Here is a 10289-nt window from a genome sequence, read left to right as displayed (position 1 = left end):
AAGAATCTGAACACAGCTTATCTGGGTCATCTGCTTAGGGTTTCCCAAGGCTGTTATTAATGTGTCAGCCAGGGCTGTGGTTTGATCTGAGGCTTGACCGAGGAAGAACCCACTTTTGTTGGCAGAATATAGTACCTTGTGGTTGAAGTACAGAGAATTTCAGTTTCTCATGGGCTGTTGGCTGAAGGCTGCCCACAGTTCCTTACCACGTGACACTCTCAACATGGAGGGAGGGTACCCCAATATGACAGCTCGTTCCTTCAAAACTAGCAAGGGAGTATAGTGTTTTCCTGTAGACTCAAATTTCTTTATAGATGTGACCCTAGTGTCCCCCTTATTATCCTTGTAAGGTAAGTCAGAAGTAGGGCGAACTAAGATTTACAAAGGCTAAATGAAATGCCTAAGGTTGCAAAGCAGCTAGAGGTTGCATTGGAGTAAGAATGTGAACTGATTAATATTAAAAATGAACACATACTTCATGCCAGATCATCACATCAGTATATTCTCGTTCTCAGCACAGCCCTCTGGGTTAGGTATTACTATCACTAAACTACAGTATTAACAGGTAGCGAAATTGCCTATGTCTTGCAGACAGAAAGTGCACAGCCTAGATTTGAACACAAGCAGATTCTGAAAGCCACTGTCATTGCGCTCTGATCTCTCTATCAGAGCATAATGATGCCATGTTCAGTTTCTTTCTCTCTTTTTTCAGATACTTTCAGTTGCTGCAATATTGCAAAGAGATACTTGTAACAAGTTGCTCCTTTCAAAGTGCGTTAATAAAATGGATGGACAGCATTTTTTCTTTTTTACCTGAGTCAGACTTTCTGAAGACATCTAGTACAAATTGAAGGAACCTAAAAGATAGTGGGATTTGCATGTATTGAGGACACTTTTGCCATGTATGTATCCGAAAAACAAACATGCAAGCTCCTTAGAGTTGGTAGAATACGGCTTGTTCATTTTAATCTATTTAAAATGTTTTAATTAAGCATTACTCATTTTATTATTCCATAAAACACAGATAATCTGGGAAAGGCAGCATAGGTCTATTTTTCCAGCCTGTAAAACCATATGTAGATGGCTCTTGTTGAGAGACATACAAGATTTAATTTGACTTTTAGAAACTGAAAATTTAGAGCCAAAAAATTGGGGAGGTGTGTGGATGTTTCTGCTGTACCTGGGGTGCCAAAAATTGTATACACATTTTAAGAGATGATATCTATATAATCTATATGTTGCTTTTTGGAGTTGAGTTGAATTACAGTAGCAATGTGTAGTATGACATTCACTCAAAAAATGGTGTTGATCAAATGAATGCTAGCATCACCATACAATAGACAAGACAGTCAAAGAAAATGACAGAAGCACAATTGTCATTAGAGGAAGGCAAGACCATTTTGAAGTGGTGTTGGACTTAACACCCATGAACTTCTACCTGTGAGGGACCTGGAAGGATGTGGTGTACCATAGAAAACCAGTCACACTGGCAGTACTTCGGGAAGAAATGGAAACAGCACACACAGCAATTCAAGTGGACACTTTGGTCAGCATTGCTCGAGCAGTAGATCACCATAATCAGAAGTGTCTGGACGCTGATGGCAACCACTTTGAGTACCTCTTGTAATTGCAGAAGTCAGAGGTGACTTGTATTCATCTTTGCTACTGGTATGTGTTGAGTATTACAATTTTAATATAGTTTTTGCCTTTCTTAAACTGTGTATATGTTTTATTTCACTCTGTATTTGTGGAAACCCAGGGAGCTATCCCACAGGATACTTTAGCATCTATAAATACAGAGGATAAATAAAATAACAGAGAAACAATTTGTTGATTATTGAGCATTTTTATGAGTAGTAGAATGGGGTACTTGTGAGATGAAGGTGAAGAGAACAGAATAATGCCATTCTGGGTCTGACCCGGCCACATATCCAGAAGTGTTGTGGCCATCCTCCATGTTCTCCGAAATGTGGAAATAGCATCCCCCACTTCACTTGCTGGTAGTGAGAATGCAAAGGTGCAGATGGGCCAAAGTCATGCGTTCTACTTCCTCCATTAAATGGTTATGAATTTGCCTTTCCTGAGCTCATGCTGGAAAACCTTGAACTTACTGTTATCCTTTCTTCTATCCTGCATTTGTATTTCTTTTTATAAACCTCAGTCCGAGTGAGTCCTGTGCTGTAGTTATTTGTGTATATGTGTCATTCTCCCTAGGACGCCCTAGGCCATTTTTAATCAACTTTGATCGCCTTTCAGTGCCCAGCATGAGGCCTGGAACATTGAAGATACACAATAGTTGAATTGAATGAAAGGTATTTGAATATACAGTTGACCCTCGAAAAATGCAAGAGTTAGCAGTATCGAGGCCCCACACAGTAAAAAAAATCTGTTTAACTTTTGACTTCCCAAAACGGTAACTAATAGCCTACTGTTGACCAGAAGCCTTACCAACAGCATAACAATCAATTAACACATATTTTGTATGTCTTATGTATTATATACTGTATTCTTTTTTTTTGAGTCGGAGTCTCACTCTGTTGCCCAGGCTGGAGTGTGGTGGCACGCTCATGGCCACCCCAGTGTCGACCTGCCAGGCTCTGGCGATCCTTCCACCTCAGCCTTCCAAGTAGCCAGAACTTCAGGAGTGTACTAACATGCCCGGCTAATTTTTTTTTTTTAATGTATTGTAGAGGTGAGATCTCGCCAAGTTGCTTGGGCTGGTCTTGAACCCGTGAGCTCAGGCAGTTCACTCACCTTGACCTCCTAAAGTGCTGGGATTACAGGCTGAGCCACTGAGCCCAGCCCATATACTATATTTTTATAATAAAGTAAACTAGAAAAAAGAATATGTTACTAAGAAAATCATAGGGAAGAGAAATATATTTATTACTCATTAAGGAGAAGTAGATCATCTTAAAGGTCTTCATCCTCTTCATGCTGAGTAGGCTGAAAAAGAGAAGGAAGAGGAGGGGTTGGTCTTGTTGTCTCAGGAGTGGAGGAGGTGGAAGAGATGAAGGGAGTGGAAGGGGAGCAGGAGAGGCAGCCACACTCCATGTAACTGTTGAAAAAAATTTGTGTGTAAATAGACCCGTGCAGTTTAGACCTGTGTTGTTCAAGAGCCAGCTGTATTTTCTGTGTTTGCTTTCTGCTGTGGAAGACAGGGTTTCCAATCGTTAGTGCTAAACTCCAAGTTCCATTTTAATGCCTTGAGGAGGATCTCTTCATTCCAGTAATCTGAGAATTGGTGAACAAATTCAAATTCACTGTATTACTGTCCTTTTTGATCCTGTGTTGCTTTTTAAAAAACCTTTTTGGCACTCAGCCATCGTATTTCTTTTTTCTTTTACACTTTGAAAAAATTGTGGTAACATATGTATAACATTTGCCATTTTAACCACTTATAAGGCTACAGTTCAGTGCCTTATTCACATTCGTATATTCACATTGTTGGATAACCATCCATCTTCAGAACTTTTATGTCTCTCTCAACTGAAACTCTCCCCGTTAAACAATAGCATGTTCCTTTCCTCTTCATCTAGTCCCTGGTAACCACAGTTCTACTTTCTGTCTGTGTGAATTTTGAGTATTTTAGGTATCTTATAGAAGTGGAATCACATATTTGACCTGTGACAAGGGAGGAACTCAAAGAAACCGGAATTATTTTTTGGAGGGCAGGTCCCTTGTAGTGCAGGCTTCCTCCACTAGGTAAGTATTCTAGGAACCCATTGGCATCAGTGTACAAGCTAGCATTGTTGTGAGAGGCTGCATTCAACTTCAGTGAATTGTTTTGGAGATTCTTTCAATGTGTTTGCCCATTTCATGATGGGCGATTTATGAGTGCACCTGCCTATACCATGCTGAATATTCAGCGGTTTTTGACCCTGGTGCCTACCGACCCTATTCAGCCAATCTCACTCTAAGCAACTTTTTTGTTGTTGTTTTCCCTAATGCAAAAAGTCCTCAAAGGGAAACATTTTGCTGATGTGGAAGAGGTGAAACAAAAAATGGCAGAAGTACTAAAAGGTATCAAAATTGATGAGTTCAAAAACTGTTTTGAGCAGTGGAAAAAGCATCCTAATAGATATATTGCATCAAATGGAGAGTACTTTGAAGGTGACTGAAGTTTAAACATGTAAGAATAAATGCACAATTTTTAAAATAAATAAATTTCATCTTTTTGGGGGGTCCCCCCTCGTATTTCACTTAGTACAATGTTAAAAGGTTTATCCAATGCTGTAGCATTGTCAGAATCTCATTTCTTTTTGCCAGCCATTGTCTTTTAAGACTCAAGAGTTTTAAGTGTTTTTAGTCTCTGTTGTAGCCAGAGGTAGATTTTTCTTCCAGACCTACCCTTGGCCTTTTCCTGGAATGAAACTGGAAACTGCCAAAGGCATGTCCTGTCATCCTAAGTGATAGTCTTTGGGAGAGCAGCATAGCCAAACTGAGGTAATTTAATGTCTGTGTAACAAATGAGCACCTATTGTGTCAGGGGCTCTGCCTAAGACCAGGGAGTACACAGTCTTGTGGAATAGTCAGCCATACACTCTGCCAACTGCAGCATAAGTGCTGGAGGAAAATAGGAGGGATCTCCTTGATCTGCTGAGGACCATGATGGAGTGTTAAGAAAGGTTCAAAGAAGCGTTCATATTTCAAACAGACCTTGAAGATGTTCAAGGGAAAAGAGATGGCATTCCATGAATGGCCTGAGCTAATGCAAGTATAAGCACATGGTTTGTTGGAAGAATCACAAGGAGAGCACTATATTCGTAGGAAGCATAGTGAGTATGGGGGAATGAGGTTAGTGTGCGAATGCCATGCTGGGGAGTTGGAAGACAGGTAACTAGGAGGCCTCATTTGACCCAGTAAGATCTGTGGGTTGACAGGGTAATGAATGGATTGGAATTGGGGAGACTGCTGTGTGGGGGGAAGTAGGGAGGCAGTGTGGTTGTAACATTTTAGGCAAAAGACGAGGCAGTCACTGACTAGAGTTTGCTCGTGATTGGTTGCGTCGGAGTCTATTGGCAGCAGAGATCATTGGAGTGTCCCTACCTATCCTGACTTTTTATGTTATGAAATTTTTATAATTTCAGTTTAGAGTTCTGTTTTTGAAACAATTCTATTACATCTTTCCTTATTGTATCCATGGTGGCAAGAATGAATTGATTTGTATAAGACAACTGGATAGGCTTCTATCCTCAGGCTTTCTACTTAACCATGCACTTGTTAGGTTAGATTTTGTTTTGTTTTTTTGAGTCAAAGTCTCACTCTGTCACTCAGGCTGGAGTGCAGTGGCACAGTCAAGGCTCACCACAGCCTGAAACTCCTTGGCTCAGGCAGCCCTTCCACTTTAGCCTCCTGAGTAGCTGAGACTACAGGCACATGCTATCACACCTGGCTAATTTTTATGATTTTTGTGTGCATATGAGATCTTGCTATGTTGGCTAGGCTGATCTTGAATTCCTGGGCTCATGTGATTCTCCTGCCTCAGCCTTCCAAAATGCTGGGATTAGAGACGTGAGCCACAATGTCTGGCCAAGGAGAGTTTTTAACAGTCTTATATGTACTGAGTGATGTGGTATGTAACACATAGAAAGTTACAATTGTTAAAGTTGTATGTAATATAGAATAGCTGGAATATAATTGTAATTAGACCAACCAAACTACAGTCACCATGTTCCCCCCTCCAGCCCCACCCCATTCTTGGTAGCAAAAGAACTCAAACAAAACTTTCAGACCAGTGTGTAAACTTATACTTGAGCTATCAGAGCCTACCCAGTGGTCCATAGAGAACTTGAATCTTCATGAAAGACTTAATTATAATTCAACCTGGAAAAGACATAATCCCTGCCCATATGCAGTTTATAGTCTAATCTGTAAAATGTCAGAAATTACTCTGGGAAGTCAGAAGAAAGTGAATTCAGTGAGTATCCTTACAAAGTGATATTTAAGGAGGGCCCTAAACATACAAATAGAGAAAGTGAAAATACTATTTACTACAAGTAAGGAAAGAAAATACTCAGGAGTCACTCTTTGACTAAAAGCAGATTGAGGAAAAAGTACTGAAATATGCTAAAAATAAAATGAGTTTCAAAAAAATTAACTTTTGCTAAACTTTGTATTAGTTGGTTACTTATTTGAGTGTTTTTTCATTTTAATCACTACTTTAATACGTAAAAATATAGAAGATCAAGAGTAGTATGATAAAAATAATTTAAGATTTGGAACATGGGTCTTAAAAGAACAGTTTAGAGAAATTTGGGAATTAAAATGGACTAACTTTATAAGACCAGGTTTGTGCGGTGGCTCAAACCTGTAATCTCAGTACTTTAGGAGGCTGAGGCGAGGGAATTGCCTGAGCCCAGGGATTCGAGACCATCCTGGGCAACTTGGTGAGACCTCGTCTCTGTAAGAAATCAAACAATTAGCCAGGTGTGATACTTCCAGCTACTTAGAAGGCTGAGGTGGAAGGATTGCCTGAGCCCAGCAGGTCGATGGCTGGGGTGTCCATGAGCATGCCACTGCACTCCAGCCTGGGTGACGGAGTGAGACTCCAACTCAAAAAAAAAAAAAAAAAATCAAAAGAATATTTGTGGGCAAGCCAATGAGAAATGATACCAAGAAGTTTAAAACACATACTCTGCTTTCTGGAGCTTTAAGCTAGCACATTTGACTACTTAGTTATTTCTTATTTCCTGAGAGCACTAAGAGAAATGCATGTTAAAATTGTGTGAGATTTTGAATGATCGGTAGAGCCTCCCAGAGTGCCTCATGGGGAGGTAAGGCATTTCCTTCTTGAAAGGTGGCAGAACTGAGCTGGGAAGCTTTGACTGAATGAATGATCTTCATTACATACCTCCTTTTAATTTTATGATTTGAGAGCAACTTTAGGAAGAGATTAGGTAGTTGATTGCCCGATGAGTGTAAGTCAACACCTAAAATAAATGTATAGTTCTAAGATTTTTAAAATAGGAAAGGAGGAAGGAAGGAAGGCGGAAGGAAGGATGAAGGAAAGTCGTCATTGCACAGAATTTTCAGATCATTCCTCTGTAGTTTTTAATCTTAAACTTGTTTGTTTCTTTCATAGAGCTTATTACAACTTACAGATGTTTTGTCTGTTTACTCATTATTTTGTCTGTCTCACCATGACAAGCTGAGTACTTTGAAAACAGGGACTGTGTCCTTCTAATTCTTTACTGTACTTCTGCCATCAAGCCCCATGATAACACATAGTCGATACTCAAGAAGTACTGTTTGAGTGAAGGAATGAATGAATGAATGAGGGCAGGCCATGGGGAGAAGAGCTCTACAAAGACCGGTCAGTGAATGATGACCACTTAGAAGGTACGACAACCTGGAGGTTACAGAGAGAAGAAGGAAGTGGAAGAAGGGGAAGGGGAGGGAGTTCTCAAGCCCTTTTTTTCTTTGGGAATAAATTTCATTGTGTCTATTTCAGGTTTACCTTATGTTACGGGATACATACAAATAGTAGAATGGCTACTGTAATGAAGTAGGTTAACCTATCATCTCACATAGTTTTTTCTTTGTGACAAGAGCAGCAAAAATTTGCTTATTTAATACAAATCCCTAATACAATACAGTTTCATTAGGCCTTGAAAAAGGAGATCCTGCCATTTGCCACAACATGGATCCACCTGAAGGACATTACAATGAGTGAAATAAGCCAGATGCAGAAAGAAAAATATTGTATGATCTCTCACTTATGTCTGGAATATTTTTTTAAATATTCAAAAGTAGAGATATAGAATAAAATAGTGGTTACTGCTGGCCAGGTGGGGAGGGAGGGAGAGAGGAAGTGAGGTGATGTAGTAGGTCAAAGGACACAAGATGGCAAATTCACAGAGGGAACAGGCTTGGAGATGTACAACATGAAGACTAAAGCTACAAGGGCCTTTTCTTTGTGCTGTGGTCGTGGTTATGTTAGGTAACAATGTGCTAAAAATGGGAGACATAATGTCATGTAAAAAATGGGAGACAAAACGGGCTAGTGCCCAGACACGCTAGCTCTGGGAAACAATTCGTGATGATTTGCCACTGGGTAAAGCTTGTTAATTTCTTCTATAGTAGATAAAGACTCCCTAAAAAGCAAAGTTTCCTGGTTTGGAGGTGTGTATGTGTGTGTGTGTGTGTGTGTGTGTGTGTGTGTGTGTGTGTGTGTGTGTGTGTGTGTTTCAAGCATTTGACTCATTTATTTATATTCTCTGCCCTGCCTTCAGATGATTTCTGAGCTGCTTTAGGTTAGATTATCTGCTTTGGGATAATGGAGCAATTTTGCGGCAAACTGCCTCTGTGCTTTGGACTGTTTAACTCTTCTCAGCTTGAGTGGCCAAATAAATATCTTGATTTAGTCTGGTCTGTTTGCTGTAGTCTGACTTAAGGATATCAAGTCCTGGACCTTAGGACACTTAAAACAGCAATATATTAACATAAGGGCCAAACAGAATAGTAGAAGAAAGCAAAAAAAGAAGAAAGCACTTTTTTCCCCAAGCATTTGACTTGAACCACAGGGTTCCATGTAATGAAAAGAATACTCCAGCGGGAGATTAGAGGGCAACTGGGGCAATTCTAAGCCCCTGTCTGCCCACCCAAGCTCTCTTACCACCATGTACTCTCTTCCCCGTGAGAAAGCGCTCTGGGAGTCAGTTCATCTGCCTGTGTTTGAGTGCTTTTAATATCCCTGGAAGTACAGAGACATGAAAGCAAAAGTCTTGAACTTGCAAGCCTTTCCAAGACCCTTTTGAGAGACTTACTGTAGCGACAGAGGTCCCATGATTTTGGAGACACCTCCTGAATTTCCACGATTTTGAGATCTTTGGAGGGCCTTGGATTTCTGTGACTCAGAGGTCCCCTGCCAAGGCTTCTGTAGGACAAGGGTGATAGGAAGTGAATGTCCCTTCTGTGGATGTGCTTCCATCAGCCCTGTATCCTGGTTCTTGCTGTCCTCAGGCCCTGCTTCGAGGAATGAAAATAACAATGGCTTGCATTTGTAATGCAGCTTTGAAAATATTTGCTTTTGCTGTCTTACTCCATCCTCATAACAACCATGTGGGAAAAGCAGGCTGGCGTTGTTCCCGTCCTTGTACGTATAGAGCAACTGATGCACACAGGGCTTAAGGGCCCAGCAGGGACTAGACCCCTCCTGGGAAAGCCCGACTCTCTCATATTGCAAGGTTGTCTCTCTAGACCCGTCCTGCATAAAAATGAAAAAGAGTAGACAGCCTGCTATTTTAGCTTTTAGAGACTACGGTTTGTTTTTCATAGGAAAATAGTGAATCAGTGTGCTCTGAGCTTCTGTGATGGGCTGGCCTCCGTACCTGAGCTAGCTAGTTTCCTTCCTTCTGTCTCTTCTTCCTTCCTCCCTTCTCTCCTTCCCACCCTCCCTCTTTCATTTTTTTAAATTTAATTTTTATTGAGACAGAATCACTCTGTCACCCAGGCTGAAGTGCATTGGCACTATCCCGGCTCACTGTAGCCTCAACCTCCTGGACTCAAGCAATCCTCTCATCTCAACCTCCCAAGTAGCTGGCATTACAGGCATGTGCTTCCATACTCAGCTAATTTTTGTTATTTTGTAGAAATGAGGTCTTGCTATATTGCCTTAGCTGGTCTTGAATTGCTGGGCTCAAGCAACCCTCCCACCTCCGCCTGCCAAAGTGCTGGGGTTACATGCATGAGCCACCGAGCCTGGCTTGGTTATTGAACTTTCTATTGACCTCAAGCTTAGGTACTGGAGAGCCAGTAGGGCCACCTGGACTATCTTTTATGAGCACACAGATAAGACATGTGAAGAGGGTGGGTGAGCTCCTGGGTTGCATCATACAGCCCAGCTGCTCTTTCAGGCCCAGATAGTTAAGAGTCAGGTATTTCTAGGACGGTTGCTTTCAGGGCTATGTCTGTTTGCTTTCTGATGGGGCATATAACTTACCTTTTGAGTTGTATAAATGGAATCGGGGTGAAATCGTGACTCTGTTGGACACACGGCCTGCAGGTTGTGTCTTCTTGTTTGGGGAGCTTTCCGCTTCACAGTGAACAGTTTGTACCATCAGGTAGACCTCTCTGTCAGAGGACCAACTCCTGTGTTTCGGTCCTCCTCCTTCCTTTGAAAAGGAAGACAAACCTGTATTTTGTAGAAAGGGTCCATTGTTCCCAGGGAGTGATTGTGGCCAACTTCTTGGGCTCCTTTGGCTGACTGAAGAAGGAATTGAAGTCAGAATGCTAATCACTGACTTGCACAGACATCAACAATCAAACCTCTGGGAACTCATGAAAAA

The sequence above is a fragment of the Carlito syrichta genome, unplaced genomic scaffold (assembly GCF_000164805.1).
Source record: "Carlito syrichta isolate Samal-C Ts95f unplaced genomic scaffold, Tarsius_syrichta-2.0.1 Scaffold305884, whole genome shotgun sequence".
Taxonomy (NCBI): Eukaryota; Metazoa; Chordata; class Mammalia; order Primates; family Tarsiidae; genus Carlito; species Carlito syrichta.
The sequence above is the reverse complement of the archived record's forward strand: the minus strand, read 5'-3'. Positions refer to the sequence as shown.